The 27091-nt window shown below is 46.2% G+C and overlaps 1 protein-coding gene across 2 annotated transcripts in view; it reads right to left on the bottom strand.

The window, feature by feature from the left end:
* Window positions 1-27091, bottom strand: part of SPATA48 (spermatogenesis associated 48) — a 270129-nt gene that overhangs the window by 95939 nt on the left and 147099 nt on the right. The gene's annotated exons all lie outside the window — the stretch shown is intronic.

Below are 27091 nucleotides of genomic sequence, written 5' to 3'. Positions count from 1 at the left end.
CATGTAAATAAATAAGCAATACATTTAGAGGGTATTATTTTTTCTGCAAAAATTTTCAATTTATTTATGAAATTTCTATCCCACATTAGCCCAAGTGAAATTCAGGTTCAATGTGGCTTACAATCCTACTATATAAATGAAGAGTGACTGACATGCCGCGCATGCTGTTTCCAACAGTGGCCAATCCAGGTTACAAGTACCTGGTAAGATCCCAAAACAGTACAATACATTTTATGCTGCTTATCCTAGAAATAAGCAGTGGTTTTTCCCTAATTCCATTTTAGTTTAAATCTATTTTATTGATGGAATAACATCAAATACAGCAGTTAAATCACAGTGAAACATTTCTTGAACATGTAATTCCATACATTTTCTTCCCCCCCCCCCCCCCACTTTCTCTTCCCTCCCCCCAACCCTTCCCTTCCCTATACTCCAACCCCATTCCAATCCCAACGTTATGCAAAAACTCCAACAAGTGCTTACCCATATTAAATCTCTAACCCACTTAATCCTTTATAGAGCATAAGGTCGCCCACATAACAAACTCTGCTATGTCATAAAAAAAAAAAAAAAACTTCCAACAGTGCCCCACTCCTTTGATGTCTTGCTAACAAAGATGCGCAAGGGGCTTTTGGCTCTTATAGCCCCCCGTCGCAGTAGGTCACCACTGTGGAATACATGTTCATTGAACCCTTGTTAATATTTGCCATTAGGATTTACGCATATTATGACATTATATACTTGCAACAAATCAAACTCAAAACTTGAACATACCTTTCGACAGCACTCCCAATGCCAATTAAACATTATCCCGTACCAGTCAACCTTTTCTTCCCCCCTACCCCTCCCCCAACTCCCTCCCTCTTACCTATCCCCTATCCTCTTCACTATAGCACCACTTAGTAGTAATTGAGCATGTGATAAGTCCCTAATTCCATTTTAATTATGGCTTATATACTTTTCTTTTAGGAAGCTATCCAAACCTTTTTTAAACCCCACTAAACTACCTGCTTTTACTATATTCTCTGGCAGCGAATTCCAGAGTTTAGTTACATGTTGAGTGAAGAAATATTTTCTTCAGTTCATTTTAAATTTACTACTTTGTAGCTTAATTTCATGCCCCCTAGTCCTAGTATTTTTGGAAAGAGAAAACAAGCGATTCACGTCTACCTGTTCCACTCCACTCTGTATTTTATACACCTCTATCATATCTCCCCTCAGCTGTCTTTTCTCCAAGCTGAAAAGCCCAAGCCGTTTCAGCCTTTCCTCATAGGGAAGTCGTCCCATCCCCTTTATCATTTTCGTCACCCTTCTCTGTACCTTTGCTAATTCCACTATATCTTTTTTGAGATGCGGTGGCCAGAATTGCACACAGTATTTCAAGGTGTGGTCGCAAATGGAGCGATACAAAGTCATTATAACATAATCATTTTTATTTTCCATTCATTTCCTAATAATACCTAATATTCTATTTGCTTTCTTTGCCACTGCTTTAACTTAGCCGGTCAGCTGATGACTTTCTTGAACCTCCACTACCCCAGCTGTAAGGGACTTAACTACAAGTCATTATATGCATCCAGCTTCTCTTACATCTGTGCACAACGTTGGAATGCACTACCGAATCCCTTAAAAACAACACACGATCTGACAGTCTTCTGGAGATCTCTGAAAACTAAATTATTCAACGAGACCTACAATAAGAACCCTTCATAAAGACCCTCTATCACATCTGTATCAAAACTAATCAACATTGAACTCCTAATTTGACTACTTTAATCACTTTTATTTAACACCATACTCTACCTTATATTTTGCATATCTGAGATGTATTAATTATTTCTTTGTTTCTCATTTTCTTGATATCTAATGTACCTTAATTGTATTAATTGTATTAATACTTTGCTCTTCTCACACCGTTAATGATGATTGTCATTGCAGCATAATGTAAGCCACATTGAGCCTGCAAAGAGGTGGGAAATGTGGGATACAAATGCAGCAAATAAATAAAATAATTGTATCCAAAGTCTGCCCATGTAATCTATTAGGGAGAGACCTCCTTCACAGCATAGGAATTGCCATAGAGCCAACCAAAAGGGGGTTAAAGGCTTACAGAATTGAGGAAGGCCTGTATGTGACACAGGATCTGGATTCTAATTTAACCCCATAGTGGGTGCCTGGTCGAAGCTGATATCATGGACCACAGTGGCGCTGCTTACAGTATACCTGAAAGAGTTTACATGTTGCAAACTTTTACACTCTTGTATTTCTGATGGCATGCTAATTTTTGTAATGCAGTTTTCTTATTTCCAGCTGGTTGCATTCCTCCCTGATAAACAAAAAGGGACCATATTATCTGCTGTAGCTTGACTGTGAGGTTTATAACAAAATAGGATTTCACAGTCCTGCTGCACTGTTACTCTAATAAGATTGTACGCAACTGATTCTACCTTTAAAAATTGTCTACTGAAATATTAAATGTGTTTAATTCTTAGGTCTCATGATATATATATATATATATATATATATATATATATATATATATATATATATATATATATATATATATACTGTACCCCAGGTAACTGAGATTTCGGTGAGATAACTCCCTAGATGAGCTTTTAGATTATGTGCCTTGCCTGAAACTGTTGTGTGCAGCTCTAGAAAAAAGGAAAGTGCCTTTTTAGGAAACTTCCCAAATCTTCTTTGTTAATTAGTTTTCTTACGACAAGTACTTAGGACTTTATTTTCCTTACTCTGCATTGTCCACCCTAGGCTGCTGATGTCATTTTTATTTTTTTTCCCTAATAGGCACATTTCAATTATAAAAAAAACATATCTCATGATTTTAAGCAGACACTCACACCTGGTTATTCAAAAAAGTGAAATCTACCATGATAAAGATTTACATTTATGTTTTGAATTGTAGAGAGTCAAATTGAGAAGCAGTTGGATGAAATCTCCCAGTCATTCTTGGGTAATTCTATGTGAAAGGTCACAGAGATGTTCAACTAAATGATTTGTAATGAGACATTGTAAAAGTTGTTAGCTGTTAATGTGTAAGTTGGGTGCACTGTTTGACAGTGTATCTTGTGAAAAGTCACATGACAGGACTGCATGCTACTTTACTAAGCAGCATATCTAGAAAGTACACTGTATGTAGGTCAGACGGTATGTTGAAGTGTTTGAACAGGGAAATGTATATGAATTATGATATACTCTTTTGCGATAGGCTAGAATAGCAATTGATTTTATTCTAAATTAACTTTAACCAGAATTGCATAAAGTATAAACCTGAGAACAGCATTGAGCTGATGCCATTTTGTTCAAGAACTGGCCAGACATTAGATTGTTTCACTTGTTGGAAACTGTGACCTTTATGACCTCAGGCCTATAAACAATTATGAAGTCCTCATTGCTCTGCTATGCTTACTTGATTTATTGTTTTCATTCAAAGCACCCTTATTTACTCTAAGTTGGCACCTTTCAGAAGCATGATGTTATCTCCTATGTGACACCCTAACTACAAATTTACAAATATCAGCCTGACCAGCTGGTATATAAGAATTTCACCCATAAAACGTGACAAGACCCAATCTATACGGGACCGTATAGTATCCAAACAGTGATACCTAAAGCTGCATCGCTGGAAGGAGACTTTCGTTGGACTTATTTGTGTAATTTCCATTTACTGGATGAACCGTTAAATTCGACTCCAGCATTTAAACTGTTGGTCTGATTGCAGGAATATTGCTTTTTTGTATAATCTTAAATTATATTACATTTTGAATTATCATGATATCTTTCTGCTTGTTAGGGGTAAACTCATATGTTAATTCCTTTACTCAGTTCATCAACCTTACTAAAGCAACTGATTGTTTCATGTTTGATAATGTTTCTGTTCACATAATAAGCTATGTGCTGTTTTATTTAAACTGTTATTGGTCTGTTTATAGAAAAGAAATTCTGTTTATAGAAAAGAAATTACAAGACCTGTATAAATTAGCACAGAATTTAAAACATGCTGTTACCAGAAAATGCTTTTGTTTCTAATCTTCTGAATATGTCCTCTTATCCTTCAATTACTGGAGGCTGTCTTCCTTCCTAGGCAGATAGCTATTTATAAGTATGCAGCCCATACTAGATGTACAGATCCCATTTCTTTAGGAAATGCCTTTGTAGACAAAACAGCAAGAGAAACTGCACTATCTGCTCCTTTACATGACATTCTTTTCCAGATAAATAGAGAAGCAACCTTCCTGGATCTGACAATGTTACGCCAGATACAGCAGGCATCCCCAGAAAAAGAAAAATAATCTTGGATAGGTAAAGGAGCCACCCTTGTAGATGACATCTACCTATCAACTGAAAATAAATATATATATTATGCTGCAATAGTGAGCCATGGGCTAAGCCATGTCTGAACAGGAAGGATGGTAACAAGAATATTCATAGCATACAGAATATTCACAACATACGGGTTTTCACAATACTCTAAATTTCTAAAATTTTCTGTTCACAATGTATGCTCTGTGCTAAGCACAATTTTCAGGGAAGACTTAGGCCCAGATGCACAAAACTTTAACGACCCTTTAACAACCCTTTAACAAGGAAATTTTGAAATGTAGCATGCATTAAAGGCCATTTTCCGACAACGCTAGCAGCTAACGAAAATGGAATGCAAACGAGAAACTACCATTGAAATGAGGACAATTCGAAATGCACTAAGCATACCGACGATTGCAACGAACCATTTACCGGCAGAAATTTAACGTGAGCTCAGACCTGTCGTTAAGGCCTGAGCTTTCATCTCCCCGCTGCCCGCTGCACCATAAAAAACATGTTTAAAAAAGAAAAGTGAGCTCCCCCGCTTCCCTCTGCCACCGAACTTCCCTCTGCCAAAAACAAAAAATGAAACTAAAATTAAAAAAGGATCAGGAGGGGGCAAAGGCGCTCATCAGCTCCTCTGACGTCAGTTATCTACGTAGGTAACTGACGTCAGAGGAGGGCGGGCACAGGAAGAAAGAGAGAGACATCGGAGGAGACAGAAACGATCGACGAACAGCTGATCCAACCTGTGCAGCGCCTTCAAACATAGGTGAGAGGCGCTGCACCGGCCATTATGGCGGAGGGGGGGTCTGGTGGAGGGGAGAGCGGCGACGACGAACTCAGGGGGGGCGGGGCACGGAGGCGGAGGATGTCAGGAGGTGGAGCATTGGATACAGAAGGAGAAGAGAGAGACAGGAAGGGAGGGGGGCCCGGCACTGCAAAAGTTAAGATTTATAACAGCTTTTATTTCACACACGGAGCAGCGGGGAGCAGCGGCGACCTCGGGAGGGGGGGGCAAGGCCGCCCATACAGGATGGTCCTTATGAGCGCCTTTGCCCACTCCCGATCCTTTATGTTTGTGGAGACATGCAGGGGAAAGCGGGGAGCCATGTGTTTGTGTTGTTTTCTTTTTTTTTTTTTTTTTTTACATTTCTGGCATGCGCAGAGCAGCCAGCATAACGCTTGGCTGCGCATGCTTTAGGAGCCGATTACCGACGGGGATTGATGCATCGTTCTTTACAATACCGCACCGAACTTGTGCAACTTGTGTTTTTGGAGCATTGTTCGTTTTTTAAAATTCGGTAATGGCTTTAACGATTTTGCTTTTTTTTACGTTTGGTTGATGCATCTGGGCCTTAGACCCCAAATGGGCACCTTCCCTCACCCGAAGTACCCATTTCAGTATTTTATTGAATTAAATAAATGTGAAAACAAGAAATATTGCTTAATAATCATTGATATGTTTTCAAAATGGGTAGAGACGTTCCCAATCAAGACAGCTGACGCCCTGACAGTGGCTAATGCCCTGGTAAAAGAAGTCATACCACGAATGGCATTCCAGAGAGAATTTATAGTAACAACTAGTAAAAAAGGTCCGTTTCTGTAGGCAAGGAAACGGGCCTGGGCCTTAGGCAGGCAATTCCCCCCCCCCCCCCCCGTGCTACGGCCCCCTCGAACCCCCCCCCTTCCGCGAACCTGTCGTTCCCCCCCCCCCCCCCCGTGCGAGCAAAAACTGCCGCCACCGCCGCCGTGTTGTTCTTCCCTTCCCGTAGGTTCTTCAATCATCTTGTCTGGAAGTTCCTCTGCGTGCGTCTGACGTCAGACGCACGGAGTTAAACTTTCTGAGAAGATGATTGAGGAACCCACCCGAAGGTAGTGCACAACAGCGGCGGGAGGGGGGGTGCGGTTTTCGGCGTTCCAGGGGGGGGATCGACAGGTTTGCGGGAGGGGGTGGGTTTCGAGGGGGCCTTAGCGCGGGGGGGGGGGGGGTAACAGCTGATTCCGAGGCAGTAGGAGGAGTAGGGAAACACGCTGCATGTGTTTCCCTACTCCTCCCCTTGCCTTGGAATCAGCTGTGTTGACGTTAGTGACGTCCGTGCGTGTCTGCCTCACAGACCACTTGCAGCCAGGGAGCCACGGTCCCAAGCATAGAACGTTGGAGGTGAGAATTATTATATAGGATGGCCCCCATTTTGTGATTTCTCTGCTAGGGAAACAATTGGCCATTGAACTGAGGAACCATTGTGCCTACCACCCCCAGTCAGCAGGACTGGTGGAAAGACACAATGGAATCTTCAAAAGCAGATTGAGAAAGATAATGGCAGAAACCAGAAAGAAGTGGCCTTCCCTTGGCCACTTTGTATATCAGCAGGGAGGACAGGATTGACTCCCTTTGAAATTTTGTTTGGAAGGCAGTATGTGATCCCTCAGTTTGCCTCATTGGAAAAACATCAAGAGGAGGCTGAGGAATCACTGGCAACATATATGAAGAAAATGTTAACTAACAAAGAAGTTTCTCTATCTAATGTCATTCCAAATCAGTTTGAAGATCCTGAATGTACTGAGCTTGGAAAGGTTCAAGCAGGAGATTGGGTCCTAATTAAGGTCATCAAGAGAAAAAATTGGGCTTCACCCCGCTGGGAAGGTCCATACTAAGTACTCCTGAGTACCCCCACAGCTGTAAAAATAGCTGAACGAAGTACGTGGGTACACCTATTGCACTGCAAGAAGGTAGCAGAACCAAGAGCTGAGATTAGGCAACCAGAGTAGACCAACTTCTCGCAAGGGTAAGCCCGGCTGCAAAGGGGAGGTGCTTCAATAGGAACCCTGGTCTCAAACCCGGTGAAGAAAACAACAACCCAAGTGAGAATTTAGGGTTGAAATGGAAGCCTTAACATCTGATCCAGATGACCCACGTGAACAATTAACTGAGACAACAGTGTGGAGTCCCTTCAGACGACTGGAAAAGAGGAGAGCAATCAGGACCTTGATGACAGACAGATAACAATCAGGTTGGTCCTAGGAACCATCTGTGGTATAGCTCTTATCATCCTCCTGTTCCAAGTTATGCACACAGTCAAAAGGACACCAAATTCTGGTGACCAGGAAAGGAATAATTCCCAAGATCACTTCAATCGGATGCAGGGGGAATTCATTCAAGGAAGACGCAGAGTTGGTGCAGCTCGAGCACTACTGAAAAGAACTGAACCCATGGAATGGGCACATACGGGGCTTCCTGAACCCCCTAAGAACATTACCTTTTATGAGGGTCAGACCAGTATGGTGGAAATAGATTTTTGTGAACTAACTCGCTGCGGAGGACAAGAGGCAGCTGTGAGACTTACATGGTCTGACAAGTATGTATGCTTCCTTCCCACAAATACTCCCGGAACTTGTCAATGCACTGTATTTGGAGCACGAGCTCCACACCTTGGGGGGTATTACCTACTAAAAACACAAGATGATGTTGGGATCCAAAGCAGATTTTCCATCATAAAAAAAAGCAGTGTGCAAATGCACTGATGAGACAAACTGAAATAAACTATTAATTACTTTACAAACACCCCGGAAGGCATATGAATGTTTATATGCTGTGGGAGCATACGTTTCTGGGACTGATCCCATTGGACATTTCTTTATCCAAATATTGAGAAAAATATTTCTCAAGAGAACTTTGAACTTTCCCTGCCTAAAATGATCAGATTTGAAAATCTGACCATGGAAGAAAAACTGGAACTTGAAACAAGTTACCATGGGAAAAAAATGAATGGATGGCATGGGTAATCTATACTACTGGGAAAATAAACAAGTCTGTGTGCTAAGGCAAGACCTTCTTTGGGGACCATACCCTTCAGATTGAGTCCTGATGATCCTGAGGGATTGCAGTGCAAGGTCCAGCTATATAACAGCAGTTATCGACCCAGTGGAACCTGCCTTATAATGTTACACCTTTCCCCCCCCCCCCCCACTAAAGGAAGAATTAGACCACCCATGGTAACATCATACCCAGGTAACTACACTTGCTTTTCTACAGAAGGACAAGGAAAGCGACAAAATCTGAAGCCACTACCAGACTCATATTGCGATCATCGGGTCAACTTGATGGGAAAACAGAACCCTAAATACCATCTCAACTGGTTCCAGAGTCAAGACCAAGGAAGAGCTGATGTCTGGTGAATGTGTGGAGACCTCCTTCTCAGAACCCATCTTCCACAAGTGTGGCATGGGGAGTGTGCATTAGTACAAGTTGTTATGCCTTTTATATGTTACCCACAGGAACACTGGAACTACCAATATCAGTTCCGCATAGAATGAAGAGGGCAGGAACACCTGGCGGATCATTTGACCCATATGTGTATATTACATCGGGGTGCCTTGAGGGGTACCCAATGAATTCAAGAGATTTGTCAACTATACTCGAGACGCCATAAAAGGAATCGCTGAACAAATTGATGCCACTTCAATGATGGCATGGAAAAATCGACGGGCATTGGATATTCTACTGGCAGAGAAGGGCAGAGTCTGCCAGATGTTTGGAGAGTTTTGTTGTACATACATCCCGAACAATACAGCTCCCAATGGAAGCATCACCAAGGCGTTGGCTGGACTAACAGCCTTGTCAAGGGAACTGGCGGAGAATTCTGGCTTTAGTGACCCATTCACCAAATGGATGGAAGATTTGTTTGGGAATTGGAGTGGCCTAATTACTTCAGTATTGACCCACTGTTGCTGTGGCTGCAGTCATATTGGTAACATGTGGATGCTGCTGCATTCCATGTATTCGCGGCCTACTCCAAAGACTGATTGATGCAACGTTGACTAAGACTATGTACCATCATGAAGAGCCTGATGATGATGACGATAGCCAGGCTTCCTTTGAGGACTACATATCTTACATAAGTACATAAGTACATAAGCACTGCCACGCTGGGAAAAGACCAAAGGTCCTTCAAGCCCAGCACTCCGTCTCCGACAGCGGCCAATCCAGGCCCCAAGAACCTGGCAAAACCCCAAAATTTAATAACGATCAATGGACTTTTCCTTCAGGAATCTGTCCAGACTCCCTTTAAACTCAGCAAGGCCAGCTGCCATCACTACCTTCTCCGGCAATGAGTTCCAGAGTCTAACCACGCGCTGAGTAAAGAAAAACTTTCTCCAATTTGTTTTAAACCTACCACATTCTAATTTCATCTTGTGTCCCCTGGTTAGAAAGCGTAAACACTTCACATCTGTCCGCTCTACCCCACTCATTATTTTGTACACCTCTATCATATCACCCCTCAGTCGTCTTTTCTCCAGGCTAAAAGTCCTAGCCTTCTTAACCTCTCCTCATAAGGTAGTTGTCCCATCCCTTTTATCATTTTTGTTGCCCTTCTCTGCACCTTCTCCAATTCCATTGGTATATAACAGACTCAAGACTACATGAATCCCCAGGGCAAAAGAAGGTGTCTTGGAGAGGAGTCTATTTTAGACACTTGAGCAAGTTTATGTAGCAATGATAAACAGGAGGGAAATGTAGAGAAATTATGGGGTTAATCATTGCAACATATAACTTTGCTAGTGTAGAAAAGAAACAGCTTCTGACCTTGTGAGTACTGAATGTTTTGTATAAAATTCTGCCCAGCTAGTGAAAACCTCCTAACAGTCTAAAATTGTAATATGTTCACTGCTTCATGCATAGCTGCACCTAGAAAGTGTAAAAAAGGTATATAATGACAAAAGGAATTGTATAAGTCAGACAACTTCCTGAGTTTATGCCGAAATTCTCTCCTTGCAAGAAATAAAACTGCTTTAGGCCTAATTGGTCTCATTGTATTTGTGAATATTGTTAATAAAATTCTTTCAACACTCAGGTCTAACAACCTGAAAAAAGAGTAGCCTGAAAGTGGGCTTTGGAGCCCCCTCTCCAGTTTCTACCCTGAGCCCCTAAATGCCTATCACCAGGCCTGCCCCAGTAGGAACAGGCGGCACTGTCTTTGGTTTGTGATGGTTTAATGCCTGGCCTTGGTTGGAAGAGTAAACAAAAGAAAATGGAGAAGGGAGGTCAGGGTTTAAGAGTAAGACATCTGGGGATAGTAGAGGGGGGCATGTAAGTGAATGCTGGTGTTGTGGAAGCGATTAAGAATGGCTGCTGGAGATCGAAGGGGGACGTAGAAATCAACCGCTGGAGATGGGAGGGAAAAAGAGAGGTTAAGTGTTAAGGACAGGGGCAGAACATGAGGTAGTAAGAGAATACCATGGGCAAGGAGGGAGTAAGAGAAACTGCTGCAAATTGGAGGATAGAGTGGCTGCTGAAGATGGGAGTACTGAAAAATACTTAGAATCAGGTGTGTAGCTACCAGTGACAGCAAGAAGCTCAGGCCCCCAATTGGTAGGGTCCATCTCTCTTGGAGTGAAGTTAATTTTCCTATTGAAAATCGGAGAGCAAGTATCTTACAGGAATTTAAGTATGATTTAGAAGTGCTGGAGAGGTATGAAAGGGGTTCCACTGGTTCAAGCTCTTAATAACATGTTGGTGAGGTGTGACTGAGTTGGAATGAGTGTGAGTGTATTAATATTTTGAATTTGTTTAAAATTGTCTGGAGTATTTGAATATTTTTGAAGTATATGTACTCCAGTTTTTGCTTTTGTTGTCCCCAACTTTATGATTTAATTGCTTATTCTTGGGCCAATGCTCAAAAAACTTCGCAATGCTCACCGCTAACAGTATACAAATTTTATGTGTGCTGTTAGCGTTGAACATTGGGAAGTTACAGGGTAGGAACGTGCCTCACATATGCACACAAGAGCTGTTTGGTAAGCACAGCTCTTGTGTACATGCCTAGTCAAACTGGGGAGCTTGTGCAGGAACTCGTCTCCCGAGTGCAGTGACTCTAGCCCACCTTTTGTTTATTTTAAAATACAGGAAAGCCTTTGCTATTTAAAACACTTTTCTTTTTGGAAGGCTAAACTTCACTCCAGACTGGTTTACCCTTCTAACTTTTTGAGTCAGTTCAATCACCCTTCCACCAGTCTCTTCTGTTGCTTTTCTGATCCTGTCCCTCTGTTTAAGCACCCTGTGCTGTTCTCTGAGCATGAGGGAATACTTGATGACCCTCTTAGACATCCCTGTGCATGCATTTAAATATCATTAGCACTGATTTTTGGCAGGCAGGTTATTTTGGGCGCTAAAGCCCTCGGAGCATTGTGCACAGCTTAACACCAGCACTCTTCCGGTGCCAGTTGCCTTTAGCGCTGGCATTAGCTTCTGAGCATCAGCCTGTCTGTGTTTGAGGCTCTGTCTGTATTTTGCAGGAGATAGAAGCGAGGTATTCTTTTAGTGTTTAGTTTCTATGCAGGTCTCTGTTGCAGTCTGACTCGTTCTGTTTTATTTATTTATGTTTAACTCATTTTTAAGTTTTCAACAACAACAGCACATGACTGTGGAACAATTCACAAAGAAGAGATTGAAGGGGGCCAGACTCAAGAAAAATGTCAGGAAGTATTTTTTCACAGAGAGAGTGGTGAATGCTTGGAATGCCCTCCCGCGGGAGGTGGTGGAGATGAAAACAGTAACAATTCAAACATGCGTGGGACAAACATAAAGGAATCCTGTTCAGAAGGAAGGGATCCTCAGGAGCTTAGCCGAGATTGGGTGGCAGAGCCGGTAGTGGGAGGCGGGGATAGTGCTAGGCAGACTTATACGGTCTGTGCCAGAGCCGGTGGTGGGAGGCGGGGCTGGTGGTTGGGAGGTGGGGATAATGCTGGGCAGACTTGTACGGTCTGTGCCACAGCTGGTGGTGGGAGGCGGGGCTGGTGGTTGGGGTGCGGGGACAGTGCTGGGCAGACTTATACGGTCTGTGCCCTGAAAAAGACAGGTACAAATCAAGGTAAGGTATACACAAAAAGTGGCATATATGAGTTTATCTTGTTGGGCAGACTGGATGGACCGTGCAGGTCTTTTTCTGCCGTCATCTACTATGTTACTATGTGTATTCATGTACAGAGACAATAAACATACCAAAACTACCTCCCTCCTAACCCATTCCCTACTCCCCCCTTTCCCCACCCCCCCCCTACTATCTTTATTGTTGCAAGGAGTCCAGGTCACATGGATTACGTCCATCCGTGTGTTTAGTTTAGAATTCTGCTTCTTGCCACTGGCTGCAAAGTGTCCCAGAAGTTCGCCCACGTTTTCTCTAGTTTCCTGCCCTCTTCAGAGGAGAAATCTGTAACTCCACATCTTTCCAATTTCAATAGTTCAATCATTTGCGTCCTCTAGATGCCTATTGACGGGGGCGCAGTTTCTCGCCAACTCAGTAGTATAGTCTTTTTCCCAATTAACACCGCTCGCCTGATAAAGGAGGTGAATCCCGGGAGTGTAGGTTTCGTGCCTTTATAAATCCCAAAGAGCAGCAACAGATGGCTCTGTATGGTGCAGCCCCAGTATGTCTGAATTTCTCCCAGCACCCGAGACCAGAAGTTCGCTACCTGAGTGCATAGCCAAAACATGTGTCCAAGTGTCGCACGTGCCTGACCACATCTAGGGCACGCTCCTGAGTCGCCAAACCCTGCTTTCATTGCTCTTGCTGGGGAAACATAGAGCCTCATCGCAAATTTGTACTGTAGCTCCCAGTAGCGCGTGTAAACTGAACTGCTCTGTATCGAGGGAAGAAAATCGCTGAAAATCTCCACTGTCACCTCCATCGCCAAATCCCTGGCCCAGGCTTGTGCTCTGCTGATATAGTCAATGTCCTCCGTGGAGTCCTGGAGAAACCTGTGGTGATAGCGGAGGGACAGAATTCTGGGCCCCAAGAGTCAGAGCACGGGTTCAATACATCCTGCACATCTTCGCTGAGGTTGATCCAACCCAATGCTCTCGAATAGTGCCGAATCTGCAAGTAGGCGAAGTAGTCTGACTGAGCCAATTGATAGTCCCGCTTAAGCTCCGCAAAGGGCCATACGGTCCCTTCATCAGTCAAGAGCTGGTACAGATATTGTATTCCTTTGTCTCTCCACCGTTTAAAGGTCACTGAGGCGGATCCCTCTGGGAAGTCCGGGTTGTGGTATAAGGGCAAAAAGGGGGTCGCCTTCCAATTGAAATGATGTCGCTTGCAAAGCCATCTCCATGCTGCTCTTGCTGATGTAACCAGTAGATTGCTCCCTACTCTAGCCGCTATCCCCTTTCCAGGTGCACGTAACAACCAACCCAAGTGTGCAGCAGGGGAGAGGAACATCTCCAGTCGCGTATTAGAGAAATCTTTCTGCCCGGTCAGCCAGTCCCTGATGTGTCTCATTGTGCACGCCACTGTCAGATATCTTATATTTAGCAGGCCCATCCCACCATGTGCCTTAGGTTTCTGAATAATATGAATTGGGAGTCTGGGTTTCTTTCCCTGCCACAGGAAGCCCTGTGTCATCTTATTCAGAATCCGTTCCTCCCTCCGTCTCAAGTGTAAGGGCAGCATCTGAAACAGGTAGAGCCATTTGGGAGCTAACTTCATATTAAATAGACCAATACGGCCCGATAAGGACAGCTGGAAAGCCCCCCAAAGTCGTAGCGTGTGTTTCGTCTGTGCCATCAGTGGGAGGACATTCCTATCACATAGTTTCCCCACATCTGAAGGAATAGCCACACCTAAGTATTGGACCTGCTCCTCCGCCCACCGTAGAGGGAATGGTCCCCTCCAGTTCCGCCGCAGCTCCGTGCCCAGCGGCAATGCCAATGATTTTGTAAGATTTAGCCGAAAGCCAGAAAGTGTGCCGTAGCTCTCAATGGTGCGGAGGAGCTGGCCCAAGGATGTCTGCGGATGGCTCAACAGCAGCATCAGATCATCTGCGTAAGCCAGTACCTTGAGCTCATGTCCGTGTATATGTATCCCCTGGATATGTTTATGTGTGTGTATCTCGCAGAGCAAAGGTTCCAGGGTCAGTAAAAATAACAGCGTGTCTTGCTCCGCCAAAGGATGAGCAGCATGCTGGTGTGAGCTCTTGGATCCGGCCGGAGACGGCGGAGTAAACCCCTCCTTCTCCAGAGGACAGCCGACCCACCCCCACTCTTCGCCTGGGAAGACCGCCGTTCCCTGGAAGTTGAGCCTCCAGGTGCGGGCAGCCTACAGGGCTTCGGGAACAGGGAGTGGACAGGGCTTCTGGAAGCAGCAGACAGCGGTCTAGGGGAATCAGTAGCAGGCAGTGGACGAGGCAGGCAGCGGTCAAGGAGAGTCAGTAGCAGGCAGTGGTCGAGGCAGGCAGTGGTCAAGGAGAGTCAATAGCAGGTAATGGTTGAGGCAGGCAGCGGTCAAGGAGAATCAGTAGCAGGCAATGGTCGAGGCAAGCAGCGGGCAAGGAGAGTCAGTAGCAGGCAGTGGTCAAGGCAGGCAGCGGTCAAAGAGAGTTAGTGGCAGGCAGTGGTCAAGGCAGGCAGCGGTCAAGGAGAATCAGTAGCAGGCAATGGTCGAGGCAAGCAGCGGTCAAGGAGAGTCAGTAGCAGGCAGCGGTCAAGGCAGGCAAAGTCCGATAGCAAGGTACAGAGTTCCATCCAATGATGCGGAGCTCTCAGGAACGAGAAGCCGAAGCACTGGCTAGGAGGAGTAGTGCTCCTTAAGTAGTCCTCCTAATTAGCGCAGGGCCCCAACTGGTGCTTCCTGCGGCGAGTCTTCAGGTAACCAATCCGAGGTGACGCTAGTCACCGCTTCCCCTGCTTGTTTCCCGCAACCGGAAGAGACGCCGGCTATCTTCCGCCGGCGCCATGTTGCTGGGGTTCCATCCCGGAAGTGGAAAGCCGGCCATCGGCGGCAACGAGGCGAGAACAACCGGCGATCCTCTGCAGCCGGATTAAAGGTAATGGCCGCCTCTCCCCACTGGCTGGCGATGGCCGGCCACCAGAGGACCTGCGGCGAAGGCCAGCCATCCCTGGCGGCCCTGGGCCCCACCGGCGCCAGCGGCGAGCAGGCGCGCATTGGTCCCGGCGGAAGACGGGACACAGCGGTGACAATGGGCATCCCTGATGCATCCCTTTCTGTATATCAAATCCTTCCGTTCTGACCCCGTTCACCAATGCCATGGCCCGTGCCCCGGTGTATAGAGTCGTTACGGCCTGCAGGAACCACCCCGTCAGTCCTATCTATTTCAGGGTTCCAAATAAGAAAGGCCACAGCACTTGATCAAACGCGTGCTCCGCGTCCAGGCTCACTAACAGCCCTGATGATGCTGCATCGGTTTCTATAAGAGTGGCCAGGAGCACTTTGCGCACATAGATAACCGACTGGCACCCTCTAACAAACCCGGCCTGTTCCTCTTGCACCAATTGTGGCAGTAGCGGGGCCAGCCTGTCAGCCAACATTCTGGCCAGCAGCTTGGCCTCCAAATTGATCAGCGAAATGGGCCGGTAAGAGCTAGGCTGCCGTAAATCTCTGCCTTTTTTAGGTATCAAGCTTATTAATGCAGTATTTGCATGACGTGGGAATTGCCCTGCTTCAATCACCGTATGAAAGTAATCTCTTTCTCCTTTTTTGTGCTCCGCGCCGGCAAAATCTTGGACGTTGTTTCAACATTCTTATCCATGGTTGTTCTAGATAGGCTGGTAACGCTGAACTTTCACTTATGTGCAGATTTTTAGGAGGTTTCAGCGATTTTGAGCGGAGGGCCTCGGAGAGCAAAAGACACTCACTCAGTGGATCACGTGACTCTCTTTATTTATTTATTTATTACATTTGTATCCCGCATTTTCCCACCTACTAGTAGGTTCAATGTGGCTTATATGGAACAATGGGGAAGTAATAAGTGGAGTTAACAGTTTTCCAACAGGAAGCATATTGGTGTTGTTGGGTGCTGCCTTTTTATAAGTAGGATTGGTGTTATTTGAGTACTGAACGTTAATGATGTTTTATTATGACATTTGTTTTCTATAAAGCGTAGAAAGTGTTGGGTTTTTTTTTTTTTTTTTGCAGGGTTTGGTTACTTCTAAAGTACTTGCAAATGGGAGTGAGTTGCTTTTACCTGAGGTGACTCCAGAATTTGTACGTTCAAATTTCCTATCCCACCCAAGAGAACGGCCATCTGGGCGGCTTACAATCTAAAAAAAAGAAAAGAGGGAAATGACTAACAAAGACAAACTTGAAACAAGGAGGGTAATGTGGAACTACAATGAGAAAACAGGAAAAGAGAGGAGGAGGAGAGAACAAAAAGGGTGATAAAGGTGTGTGTGGCCTCATCAGAAGATTTAGGAAAAAGTGTCCTGAAAAAGAAATATTTTAAGTTTAAGATTTGAAAAGTGGCAGAGAAGTGATCTATCTAAGATGAGAAGGCAAAGAATTCCATAATTTAGGACCTTGATGTACTTCACCTATGAAGGGATAATTGTGTACTTCTGCTTATGAGCATGCTTTATTGATAAAAATAAAGTTTAAAAAAGTCAGTTGGGTGGTGGAACTGGATTCCATATTGATACATTATCAGGAAGACACCATGGAACTGGAAGCAGAAGCAGAGCCCTTTGTAGCAGATCTTGAGGGCCTGGACATGAACACAGAGGTGAGGAGACTGGTTTTTCAGTTACGGAGGAGGTGACTCTGGGGGAGGATCCTTCTGTGTGCAAGGGTCTTCCATAAGGAAGATTTGCAAGTCCTTATTGTATTGGTAATGAACACATTGAATTTTGATGTCCCAGAGGCTACGGAGCAGCACAAAGTTGACCCATTAGTTAAGGGGGTCCGCAAGTCTGGCAGATCCTTTCCTATGCATCAGGACATTCGGGATATTGTCCAAGCACAGTGGGATACCTCGGACGCTCCATTCAAGTTAGCGTGCTCCATGATTCGCCTTTTATTTTATACCAGAGCAAAACAAAGACTGAAGTCTCCGGTAGTGGATGCAGTGGTTTCGGAAGTGACTAAGAAGAATACTGTGCCGGTAGATGGAGGAACAGCTCTCGGGGACCCTCAAGACTGCTGAAATGACACGCTATTATAACATTGCTTTGATGTCTCAGCCTTGGCAGTGCAGGTAGCCATTTCCGGGGCATTAGTGGTGCCTGTGCTTTTGGTGGTCGGAAAGAGTGTTGGATAGTGATTCGGATGATTTTTCCGTAGTGGATCAGGAAGTAGCCAAGATTGAGACTGGGCCGACCTTTTTGTCGGATTCTCTTTATGACTTGCTATGGGCGTCAGCAAAGTCTGTGGCTTTGTGGCTGGTTGGTGGACGCGGCTTCAAAGTCGAAGTTGAATAAGTTCCCTTTCAGGGGTTTCTTGTTATTTGGTGATTTAGATAAGTTGGTCAAGAGTTTGGGGGATTGTAAAGTACTTTGTCTTCCTGAGGATCGGCCGAAACCCTTTAATCAGGGTTAGTCGAACTTTCAGAGACGAGAATTTTACTTTAGGCATTTTCGTGTTGGCAGTGGACCTATTTTCCAGAGGTCTCGTTACTATCTGTGTTCTTAGTCCTTTCGTGGGGGACGGCGTGGAGGTTGAGATGGAGGGGTTTTCCTCTTCAGCTCAAAGTCGTTCTGCATAATGAAGGTGTATGGGCCCACCCTCCAGTTCTGGTAGGTTCCAGATTAAGAGATTTCTTGAGGAGATGGACCCAATCACTTTGGACCACTGAGTCCTCGAGGTTATTCATGACTGGTATGTGCTGGAGTTTGCTTACTGTTTTCCAAACACCTTTTTAGAATCTCCTTGGCGTTCTGGAGGAAAGGTGTTAGTGGTCAGAGAAACCTTGAGAAGGCGGGTCAACTTACAGGCAGTCTGTTCAGTTCCAGACCTCGAGTGAGGCACAGGGAGGTACTCCATTTACTTTGTTGTTCCAAAGAAGAAGGGTTTCTTTTGTCCCGTTCTGGATCTGAAACGAGTCAATCGAGCACTTCGGGTATTGCCTTTCCACATGGAGACCTTAAAGTTGGTTACCTGTGGCTGTGCGCTCCGGAGAATATCTCATAGCCCTAGGCTTGACGGAAGCCTATTTGCATATTCCCATAAGGCATGCACACCAGCATTTCCTTTGTTTTGCAGTCCTCGGTCTCCATTTTCAGTTTTGTGTGATACCGTTTGGTCTTGTGACAGCCCCAAGGACATAACCAAGATTATAGTAGTGGTAGTGGCGGCCCTTCGCAAGCAAGGCATTCTGGTTCATCCTTATCTGGACAACTAGTTAGTTCACATGAAGTCGTATCAGGAAAGTTGCCAAGTGAACACAAAGGTAGTACAGTTCTTGGAGTCCTTAGGTTGGGTGATCAGTCTGCTTGAGCTGTTTAGTGCCAACTCAGACCTTGGAATATCTGGGGGTCATGTTCGACACGTTGAGGGGACATGTGTATCTTCTGTCGGCGCATATCGTCAAGTTGCAGTCTCAAGTGAGAGATCTCCTGGGTCGATCCCTGTGCTCAGGATTATCTTCATGTTCTGGGGTCTATGGCAGCGGCCATAAAAGCAATACAGTGGGCCATGGCTCACATGCGCAGTCTCCAGCGGTCTCTTCTTGCCCGGTGGTCTCCTCAGATGGATTTCTTGGTCAAACTGCCTCTACCAGCATTAGTATGACCGTGGCTCTGCTGGTGGCTCAAAAGTGACAAATTGTCCAAGGGAGTGAGGCTAGACCCTCCTTGTTGGATTGAAATGACCACAGACGGCAGTCTCTCAGGCTGGGGAGCCCACTGTATGGGTCAGCTAGTTCAAGGGCACTGGTTGGAGGAGGTCACTCTTTCCATCAATCTGTTGGTGACCAGAGTGATTCATCTAGCATTGCTTCAGTTTTGCAGCCTCATAGAGAGCAAGGGGGTCCGAGTGTTGTCGGACAACGTTCCAGCAGTGGTGTATATCAGCCGTCAAGGAGGAACAAGAAGTCTCACGCTGGTGTGGGAGACTGCAATTCTCCTAGGATGGGCGAAATGTCATCTCGAAGATCTGTCGGCATCACATGTAGTGGGAGTGCTCAATGTACAGGCAGACTACCTCAGTATACAGTCACTGGATCCATGGGATGGTCTCTCAGTCCCGAGGCGTTCAATGTGATAGTCCACCAGTGGGTTTTCCCGGTGATGGTGACTCAACACAATGCCAAAGTACTGTGCTTCTTCAGTTTGCAGAAAGGAAGAGAACTCGGAAGGTTCCTTTCCTCCAGAACGCCAAGGAGATTCTAAAAAGGTGTTTGGAAAACAGTAAGCAAACTCCAGCACATACCAGTCATGAATAACCTCATTCATGGCCGTTGGGGCTTCTGTACATGTTTCCTCCCTGGCCCACTGTTAGGTCGAGGAGTTCAGAGAATAGAAAAACACACAGGTTGGGTGATCCTCGTGGCTCCAGATTAACCAAGACGTCCACGATATGTGGATCTCCATTGGTTGCTTGTAGCTCCTGAGCTGTGGCTTCCAGACTCAGTTGGTCTGTTATCTCAGGGAACTTTACACACGCCGATTCCAGCTCAATTTTCTCTTACAGCTTGGCTCTTGAAAGGGCTAGGCTAAGGAAGCGTGGATACTCGGTGAACGTGATTGATACAATGTAAGCGGTCTTGAACACAAAAATTATAGGGACAGGCTTACGAAACCTCAACATGTATACGCTGGAAGAGAGGAGGGAGAGAGGAAACATGATAGAGACTTTTAAATATCTCAAGGGCATTTATGTACAGGAAGAGAGCCTTTTTCAAATGAAGGAGAGCTCTGGAATGAGGGGGCATATGACAAAGTTAAGAGGGAATAGGCTTAGAAGTAATCTAAGGTAGTACTATTTCACAGAAAGGGTGGTGGAGGTGTGGAATGGCCTCCCAGTGGAGGTTGTGGAGGACTGTTCCAGAATTTAAAAAGGCATGGGATAAGCATGTGGGATCGCTTAGGAACAGGAAGAATTAGGGGTTACAGAGGATGGGCAGACTGGATGGGTCATATGGCCTTTTTCTGCCGTCATGTTTCTATTACATTACCAGGGAATTTCTATTCCGTTCACACTAAAAACATTAGTTCAGAGTAGATTACAACAAATAAAACCAGTTTATTTCTGTTTTGTAAAGTTTTGTGAAATAAAAGTCACAGGTGGGACAGTAGTAAAAGAACATGTGCACAGGGTAAGGTTTTTGCCCATTTTAAATTATCCATCTTAGTCATATAATTGGAGGAGGCTGTCTCTGCCTGCCATAGGCGCCCCGTATAAGAGGCTTGGGGAGGCTAAGCCTCCCCAGCCCAACGGTGACCGCTGCCTGCCGCGTAGTCTTGCATCGCCTTGTGTTTCTTTTGCTGCCCGCCGTCATTTTTAGTGCCCTGAATAGTTCTGCCTCGGCACCAGCGATTCAATCACAGTCAGCCTTGTTCTGCCAGCGTCAGGGCTTTCTCTTCAGGCACATCTCATTCCCACCTCTGCAGAAAAGAGGAAGTTGCGTTAGAGTAGGCGGGAATCCGTCCAGGACGCGCCTGAGGAGAAGCCGCGATGCTGGCAGAACAAGGCTGACTGTGATTGAATCGTGGACGCAGTGAGCAGCGGGGAAAATGGCACCTAGCTCGAAATCGTACTGAGGGGGTGGAAGCGGGAAGAAATGGCGGTGGAAGGAGCACGTCGTGAAGCAGCTGGAGCGCATGAAGGTACTGGCAGCCTCTCAGCAGGGAGAACTGGCCTGAATATGTTTGTATGGCTCCGATCCGAACCTCCAGCTGTGCGCCTCCCTCCCCCCCCCCCCCCGTCTAGCACCAACCACTCTCCACCTCTTCTCTTTTCCATATCCAGGATGTCCTCTTCCCCCTCCCCCTCCCCAGCAATTCCCTCTTTCTACCCCACAGGTCTAGCAACAATCACTCTCAAATCCTCTACCCCCTCCCTCCCTCTCCATGTCTTGCAAAAACCACCATCTTCCCCCCCCCCCACCCTCATGTTCAGCAACTTCCTCTCGCAACCCCACAGGTCCAACAATCACCCTCCAATCCTGTACCATACTTCGCTCTCTATCCAACATCCCCCACAACCCCACCCATGTCCAGCATCAACCTACTTCCTATTATCCAGGATCCCATCCCATCCCAGTCTTCTCCCCATGAGTCCAGCAACAGCCATCCTCTACCTCACTCCCATCCCCCCATGTCCAACATCTCTACCACGTGGGTCCAGCTTCCCTTCCTCCTTCGTGCTCAGCATCAACCACCCTCTCCTCCTCCGTGTCCAGCATCAGCCAGCCTCCATTCTGCTCTCCTCCATGTTAACCATGCCCCTTTCTCCTATACTATTTCCTCTCTACCGCACTCCCCCTGAATGTCCAGCATCTGCATCTGTACTCAACACCACCACCACCTGTGTCCAGTGGCTCCCCATTTCCATTCTCCACCACACACTAATATCTCCCCTCAAGGTTCAGGATCCCACCTTCTCTATCCCACTCCCCCATGTCCATTCTCCCTCTTTCTTTCTGTGCCCAGCATCCACCTTCCTTCCCCCAGTGTCTATCATCTTTCCTATTACCTCCCACCACTATGTTCAGCCCCCCCCCCCCCAGCTTCCAGCATCTCTTTACTCTCCTTGTTCATCATTTCCATACTCCTTCCCTGTCCATTTTCGTAACTACCCCATCCCCTCACAAAGCATTCCACCTCTCCCCTTGCCCCAGATATCCAGCCTCTTCCCCTTTCCTAATCTGTTACTGCTCAATAAAATGAACGTCCATGCAGTGTGGAGGTTTGAGCACAGTCCCATGCTGAGGCCCATTGTTGCCTGTCTTCTTCAGTGCAGACTTTTTTTTCGGAAGGGTTAGGATGCTCCAGGGCATAAGTGTTGCTCTGTACCAAAAAAAAGTTCTATGCATGCCTGAGCCATGCCACCAGTCCAATTCTGCCACTCCAGGCGGATTCCTACTTTGTCCAGTAGCAGGGCTGACCCTGAAAGGGTGGAGTGAGTGCTTAGTTTGGTGAATGTGGTAAGATTGATGCTCTGTATGGTGACCAAAGGCTTCTTGCAGTAGTGACCTAGCAGCATCTTTTTCCTTGAGTGACTGTGGAAAGATTACTGTTTCACCCACAAAGTGTTGCTGCCCCTAGTCTCCAGTTCCTTTTAATAACATATAGTAAGAACAGGAAAGGCATGTTTTCCAGCACTCACCTGCCCTCGCTCAACCTTGGCAGACTCACAGCCCTAGGTTTTCACCCTTGAATGTCTGGGCTCGCTTAATGCATTTCAAGGTGCCAAGTCTGACCGTATCAGTTGAGGCTACACTGTGCAAAGTTAGTTTCCTTTCCTCTGGTGAGTGAAGGCTGTGTGATGCATCTGTGACCAGTCCTGCATTGGTAGAGAGATAATACTTTTCCTACATTTCCTTGTTTTACTTTATCCTCTACCATGTAAGATGCTTTCTTTTACTATGTAAGCCGCACTGGACCTGCTGTATGTGGGAAAGAGCGGGGTACAAATGTAATAAATAATTTATTCTGTTTTTAGGCATGTTTCAGGGACAAGTGGTTTTATAGGTCAAAATAAAAATAAATATTTTTAATGCAGAGCTCTTTTGTTTAAACATAACTAAATGGGCTATAAGACCCTAATGGTGTATTAGGTTCTGCCCAGTGTAATATTTATGGCACAGTAAGGTTCTGAGTGTGTTTTTGCACAAAGTTGTGCATAGTGTTTTGCAGTTGAGCGATTGTGGTTAGTATGTGCTTTGAGCAACCACTTTATTCTTTGACAGATGATTCATATCTAATATCTAAATTTAATAAAAGGTATTAATTGTGACTTTTATTTTTATTTATTTATTTTTTCTGTGTGTTATTAGACAATTATGGATTTAAGCTCCACCCCTGGCCCCACCCCTAACCCCGCCCCTTAGCCTCCACAAACAGTTGGGCCACCGACCGCCTATGCTGCCTGCCCTGCTCCACCCTGCCCCTCTGCTTCAGCCTCCCCAAAGTACTGAGTCAATGGTCATTTATTTGCTCAAGTACTTTATCTGCTGCCTAGCCACATAGAGGGAAGTAAAGACCAAGATCAGGAGGCAGCATGGCAGCAGCAGGGCTAGAGGAGGTGAGAGAGTGTTTTCTAAACTCTCTATTGCACCTCTCCCCCTACAGACACATCTCAGATACCTCTTCTCCTCTGCATCCCTGACATACACCCACAGACACTCCCCTTGCCCCCCACCCCTTCAATGCTACCCCACCTTAGAAAACCTTCTCAGTCTAGGCCCAACCCACACCGTCGCTGGGCAACCAACACCCTTCTCCTTGGTATGTTACACACATACACAAGCATACACCCTGTGTCACATACCACCACTGCCCCAGCCACACCACATTCTTTTCTTCTTTTATTAATTTTCCTTCCCCTTTTTTCCCATTATAGGGAAAGGTGATGTATACATTGACACCTTACCTGCACACAGTCCAGCAAATCACACCACCACTGTGCCCCTGATATACATATGCCCTTAACTCCTATCCCTTAGGCATCACACCCACAACAGACACACATCATGTACCTACTATCCTAAATACCTCCCTATACAATCTAAATGTTTCCCTCGGCCCAATACACCAAAACTCTGGCTCCATACACACTCTTCAATTTCCACATATACTGCCACCTCCTCTCCCCTCTTTCAGACTGGAGGTCTGAAGGGGTTCCCACCCACCCACCTCACTTCCCCGGTCTGGCCCCCACTACCTTGAAAGAGATGGTATTATAGGGACCTATCTTAATTTTTATGCTGGGGCCCATTCAATCCTAGCTATGACACTGCTTGGAATTGGTAACTGAGAGAGAGAATTCCTGCTGAGGATAGGAAACTGGAAGAAACACTAGCTGCTGAGAATGATGAGGGGAATATGAGAGACTGCTGGGAATGGGAGATTGAGAGAAAAAGAGTAACTACAGGGTATAAAAAAGGGGATTGAGAGAATGTGACTGCTAGGGATGAGAAACGGGCATAGGGAGAGAAAGTGTCTACAAAAGATGGGAGACTGAGAGACTGCTAGGGGTGGAGGGACTGAAAGGGACTCCTGGTGGAGTCTGCACATATCCAGATAACTAATGCCAGTGCCTGGATATTGCCCGGCATTAAATATAGGGGCATAAAGCTAGCGGTGGCGAAAAAATCACTGACCCCTGAGTCTTTAATGTTTGTCTAAAACCCCATAGATCTATAATAGCATCCAGCCAAATTTTGGTGCATTTTCAGCTGAAACCAAAACTTTGTGCTGTGTCCCCATAGTGCACTCCCTCCTCCAACAGGAGCAGGCTTTGCTTCGCTCTGCTCCCCCCACCACCAAAGAAGAGCAATCATCCCTCTGTCCCCCTGAACAGGAGCAGCCTCCCCATACAGAGGTATCCCTCTCCCCTATGAGACCCACCTACCTTACAAGCCCTGATCCCTGATCACTCCTGCCCATAATGTTTCCGCTATCAGAATGGCAGCCACAGCCTCCAGCAGCAGCCTCATGAGACTGCTGCTGGAGGTCGCAGTAGCCATTTTTTAGAAACTGGAGCCAGCATAGGCAGGAACGACTGGAGGTTGCTCCTACCCTGACTATGCCACTAGACCACCAGGCTTTGTAAGGTAGGCTGAGGACCTATGGTTTGGGGGGGGAAGGGTCCAGGAGTGGAGCTACTCTCTGCTCCCACCCACCTCCCTCACTCTCTTCTCAATCACTGGCTGACTACTTCCGCGACAAGGTGCAGAAGATCAACCTCGAATTCATTACCAAGCTACCTCCTCCTCTTCACCCTTTAACCCACTCCCTCAACCAACCAACCCAGGCCGCCTCCTCCTCTTTTCCTGATATCACCGAGGAGGGAACCGTCCACCTTCTTTCCTCCTCGAAATGCACCACCTGTTCCTCTGATCCCATCCCCACCAACTTACTAAACACCATCTCTCCTACTGTTACCCCCCACCCCCCATCTGTCATATCCTCAACCTCTCTCTTTCCACTGCAACTGTCCCTGACACCTTCAAGCATGATGTAGTACCACCACTCCTCAAAAAACCATCACTAGACCCTACCTATCCTTCCAACTACCGCCCCATCTCCCTCCTACCCTTCCTCTCCAAGATACTTGAGCGCGCCGTTCACAGCCGCTGCCTTGATTTTCTCTCCTCTCATGCCATCCTCGATCCGCTGCAATCCAGTTTTCGCCCTCTACACTCGACAGAAACGGCACTTACTAAAGTCTGTAATGACCTATTCATTGCAAAATCCAAAGGTCACTACTCCATCCTCATCCTCCTCGACCTATCTGCCGCTTTTGACACTGTCAATCATAATGTACTCCTTACCGCACTATCCTCATTTGGATTCCAGGGCTCTGTCCTCTCCTGGTTCTCCTCTTATCTCTCCCACCGTACCTTCAGAGTACATTCTCATGGATCTTCCTCTACCCCCATCCCGCTCTCTGTTGGTGTTCCTCAGGGATCTGCCCTTGGACCCCTTCTTTTCTCAACCTACACCTCTTCCCTGGGCTCGCTGATCTCATCTCATGGTTTCCAATATCATCTTTATGCTGATGACACCCAGCTATATCTCTCCACACCTGACATCACTGCGGAAACCCAGGCCAAGGTATCGGCCTGCTTATCTGACATTGCTGCCTGGATGTCCAACCGCCACCTGAAACTGAACATGGCCAAGACCGAACTCATTGTCTTTCCACCCAAACCCACTTCTCCTCTCCCTCCACTCTCTATTTCAGTCGATAACACCCTCATCCTCCCCGTCTCATCTGCCCGCAACCTCGGAGTCATCTTCGATTCCTCCCTCTCCTTCTCTGCGCATATCCAGCACACAGCCAAGACCTGTCGCTTCCTTCTCTATAACATCAGCAAAATTTGCCCTTTCCTCTCTGAGCACATCCATCACCCGTACTCTCATCCACTCTCTCATTACCTCTCGCCTTGACTGCTGCAACCTACTCCTCACTGGCCTCCCACTTAACCACTTATCCCCCCTTCAATCCGTTCAGAACTCTGCTGCGCATCTTATCTTCCGCCTGGACCGATATGCTCATATCACCCGTCTCCTCAAGTCACTTCACTGGCTTCCGATCAGGTACCGCATACAATTCAAGCTTCTCTTATTAACCTACAAATGCACTCAATCTGCAGCCCCTCATTACCTCTCTACCCTCATCTCCCCTTACGCTCCTACCCGTAACCTCCGCTCACAGGACAAATCCCTCCTCTCAGTACCCTTCTCCACCACAGCCAACTCCAGGCTCCACCCTTTCTGCCTTGCCTCACCCTATGCTTGGAATAAACTCCCTGAGCCCATACGCCAAGCCCCCCTCCCTGCCCATCTTCAAATCCTTGCTCAAAGCCCACCTCTTCAATGTCGCTTTCGGCACCTAACTATTATTCATCTATTCAGGAAATCTAGACTGCCCCAATTTGATTGACTGCACGTTTTGTCCTTTAGATTGTAAGCTCCTTCGAGCAGGGACTGTCCTCTGTGTTAAATTGTACAGCGCTGCGTAACCCTGGTAGTGCTTTATAAATGTTAAGTAGTAGTAGTAGTAGTAATTAACAAAGTGTGACTGCTGTCCATGGGAGCAGAAAGGAAGAGACTGCTGGGGAGAAGGAGAGGGACAGAGAGAGAGTGGCTACTAGGGATGAACGCTGGGAGTGAAAAAAAGGGATAGAGAAGGGGATTTAGTGAAAGTGAGTGTTTGTAAAGGGGGGGCATTGAGATAAACGGAGGATAGGAAGATAGAGAGAGAGCATGTTTGACTACTGGGGAGGAGGAAGAGGAAGCACTGACTGCAAAGAGCTTTTACTTTTTAAAATATGAGCCATGTATATGTATAACTTTGGCTATTTAAATTACTAC

The sequence above is a fragment of the Microcaecilia unicolor genome, chromosome 1 (genome assembly GCF_901765095.1).
Source record: "Microcaecilia unicolor chromosome 1, aMicUni1.1, whole genome shotgun sequence".
In the NCBI taxonomy this organism is placed as follows: domain Eukaryota; kingdom Metazoa; phylum Chordata; class Amphibia; order Gymnophiona; family Siphonopidae; genus Microcaecilia; species Microcaecilia unicolor.
The sequence above is the reverse complement of the archived record's forward strand: the minus strand, read 5'-3'. Positions and strand labels throughout refer to the sequence as shown.